Raw genomic sequence first — 3,421 nt, forward strand, 5'->3', positions numbered from 1 at the left:
GATTATTGCAGGGGTGGAGTTGGGATTGCGCCATCGCTGGGTGCTGGTGGCCTGTGGGAGCCACTCTCCACACAACCAGTGTGTGAGGCTGTGGATCTGTGGGGGGAGCCGGGATCTGCAGTTTTAACATGGGGCCTTGTTTTGTACAAAACACATTCATTTTCCATTTGAAAATGAGTTGTATTTTCCAGCATATACTTTCAGAATTACAGAATTTTTAAAAATATATTTTATTTATTTATTTTTAGAGAGAGGGAAAGGGAAGGAGAAAGAGAGAGGGAGAGAAACATCAATGTGTGGTTGCTTCTCAGGTGCCCCCAACCAAGGACCTGGCCCACAACCCAGGCATGTGCCCTGACTGGGAATCGAACTAGCAACCCCTCAGTTCACAGGCTGGCATTCATTCCATTGATCCACACCAGCCTGGGCAGAATCACAGCATTTTTAATAGTCCTTAGGAGCCACAGTAGGTATCCAAAGATACTTATCTGTATCTGTAGCAATCTGTAGCCTCTTGGGGAGCTGAGAGACAGTGGACTGACCACTGAACTCGAGCCTGGTGGGGGTTAGCACTTGACTCTGCTGGATGACCTAGAATAAACCATGAACCTCTTCAGGAGCTTCCTTTGTTATTGTTGTTTTTACTAGAAGAGGCAGGAATGGGCAGGAAAGCAACCTAGCAGAGAGCCTGGCACGTGGGAAGGAGCTTATTTCATTTGGTTCTAGACTCCAAAGCAAAGGTGACCATCCCAGCCTGAGCTACTCAACTTCATTTTAGGAAGTTCTGCCTTGATATCTAGAGGAGGGTGATAGCAACAGGAACAACCTGTTCGTGAACCTTGTGAACCCTCCCTGCCCGCAGATGGCCCCTTGGCTCATGGGGACAGTTTCTGATGCCCACCTAGGGGGCTGCTCTGTGCAGATGCAGGGGCAGTGGCTGAGGGAGTGAACACAGATTCTTTAACACCCTGGAAATACATATGGTGGGGCAGGGGGTCTTTTAGATGCACCTTCCAGGTGACTTTACAACTCAAAGGTTGTGTACGTCTGACTTCTCTTATGCTCTGGAACAGATAAAGGAGTCAAGAAGAGAGCTGCCCTGGACATAGCTATGGACGAGAATAAACATTTGTCAACTGAAGTGCTTCTAATCAGTGTCTTCAGAAGTCCTGTCTGTTCAGGTTTGTAGGAAGTGGATTGTCTGATTCTCGGTTTTACTTTAAAATTTGGGGAGGAAATTGAAAACAAAGTTTTCTAAAGGGACTCACCTAACCTCGATCAAGCACGTGTCCCACGTGCCCCAGGTGCCAGCACAATTGCAGGTGGGCCGGAGGAGAGAAGAGAGCAATTTGCCTTTGTACTGACATGAGCTTCTCACCCCAAATCTCCAAACTTCAACTGTGCTCAACCATTGGCATTCAAAGATTTTTTGAATTTGGTGTCCAAGGGCCAGGCGTCCACATGCAATAAACTGGTGTTTCCAGTATCGTGAACAGAACCATGGCCAGAAAAACCTTGATTTGGGGTCATTCGTTCATTCATCCCGGACTCTGTGCTATCTTTATCTTGTTCTCAGGGAAGTAGAAGCTAGGAGAGAGCAGAGGTGAGTAAATAATTCTGAAGCAATAGAACTGTAACCCGCCCTTAGTGGTGGTGCCGGAGGAGCCAGGCCCTAACTCCCCAGGGCCATCCAGGAAGGCTTCATAAAGGAGCAATCTCCATGTGGGCCATGAAGAATAAGTAGGAGTTTGCACAGGACTTAGCTTTTCTTTTCCCCTCGACCCCTCTCCCTGCTAGAGAAGCTAGATGCCACCTGGCCGGGGAGATAGACTCTCAGGAAAACAGTAACAGTTCACCTGGTGCTAAAAAAGACCTGAAACTAACACAAAATATATATTCGATCTTCAACACCTGTGACTATTCCCAAGACCACGCGAATAAGAAGATCCTTCCGGATTTCTGTATACTTGTTGTAACTCTCTTGGAAAACCCCTTCTCTCTTTCCTACTTTCATCCTCACCCCCCTTCAAGACTTCCTTATCATTTTTTGACCCCAAAAATGTTATTTAAAAACAGAGTCAGGAATATGAAAAAGGGAGGGGATTTCCCACCACAGCCCACTCCCTTGTTTGGCGTTAAATTCTGCAGTCACCCCTCCCCTTCCCTGCTCTTCTCTCCCCAGAAGGGACCCCCAAGGGTCTGAGCTTGGGCAGAATTGTAACTCTCCCTTGGAGTCCGAGAGAGAGGTCACCTGTTGGGGTCAGAAGCTGGGGTGGAAACCCAGGGCTCCTGAGATCTGAGGCTGTGCTCCCGGCGCCTGTCCTGCCTCATCATCACTTTGCACGACGAGGTAGCTGACCTTTTCTATTTCATATTGTTCTTTCACTGCACTTCCCTTGGCTTGGCAGCTATACATCAACATTGTTTCCTCCTTGGCATTTCTTAAATGTGTCCTGCTTCAACTGAAAACTCAATAAAGGCCAAAGGCCCTGTGGACCTTGAAATGCTGGGCTTGTCTTCTGGCCTTGGCTGCTGGCTCGACAGGTGCCACCAGCTCTCCTGGGAGACAGTGCACCTGACGAAATCTGGAGGCCCAGCCCGGACACCTCCCTTCCAGTAAGCCAGTAAGTGCCCTTGTTTGCATATGCTGGTTCAGAAACCGGAACTGCTTGTTGGGAATGGATCAGGGAGGTGAAGACACTCACTGAGTCTTGAGTTGAGCTATAGGTGCTGGCTTTCCCGAGAAAGACAAAATCTGCCCATCTCCCTTTACCGATTAAAATCTCCCTTGTTCACGTTGTACTTCAAAAATTCTTGGAACCTTTTCTAGGAAGAAGCCAAGTAATAGGAAACTAGAGAGGCAAAGAACATTTAGGCTTGTTTGTGCCCTCCTTACTCCAATGCTCCTTTCTTTTCAAGGAAACTGGCGTGAGGATGTGTAAAATAAGCGAATATTAGGAACAATAGCTAATGAGTGTGGAACGTGTGCCAGGCACTGCGCAAAGATATTGGCATCCATTCTCTCTTTTATTCTTGCAGCTGACTCCATTTCTCAGAGGAGGAGGAGACTCTGAAAGGTTAAGCCCGAGGTCATGAACAAGTTTGTGGCGAACTGGGATTGAAACCCAGGCCCGCCCTGGCTGGCGTAGCTCAGTGGATTGAGCACGGGCTGGGAACCAAAGTTTCCCAGGTTCGATTCCCAGCCAGGGTACATGCCTGGGTTGCAGGCCATAACCCCCAGCAACCGCACACTGATGTTTCTCTCTCTCTCTCTCTCTCTCTCTCTCTCTCTCCCTCCCTTCCCTCTCTAAAAATAAATAAATAAAATATATTAAAAAAAAAACCCCAGGCCCCTGTGACTTCCTGGAGGTCACACAGGCATGGAAAGGGCCTCAGGCCGGACCCACTGCTTTTAGGACCT

The 3,421-nt window shown here is 48.2% G+C and overlaps 1 long non-coding RNA gene across 1 annotated transcript; it reads right to left on the reverse strand.

Annotated features, from left to right (window-relative positions):
- Positions 1–379: 379 nt before the first annotated feature.
- On the reverse strand, positions 380–2,874 carry LOC118497942. The gene is made up of 3 exons (XR_004900463.1): positions 2,252–2,874; positions 902–1,587; positions 380–796 (listed from the first exon to the last, which is right to left on the reverse strand). It is a non-coding gene; the product is annotated as an uncharacterized LOC118497942 (long non-coding RNA).
- Positions 2,875–3,421: the final 547 nt, after the last annotated feature.

Source organism: Phyllostomus discolor, chromosome 13 (assembly GCF_004126475.2).
Source record: "Phyllostomus discolor isolate MPI-MPIP mPhyDis1 chromosome 13, mPhyDis1.pri.v3, whole genome shotgun sequence".
Classification (NCBI taxonomy): domain Eukaryota; kingdom Metazoa; phylum Chordata; class Mammalia; order Chiroptera; family Phyllostomidae; genus Phyllostomus; species Phyllostomus discolor.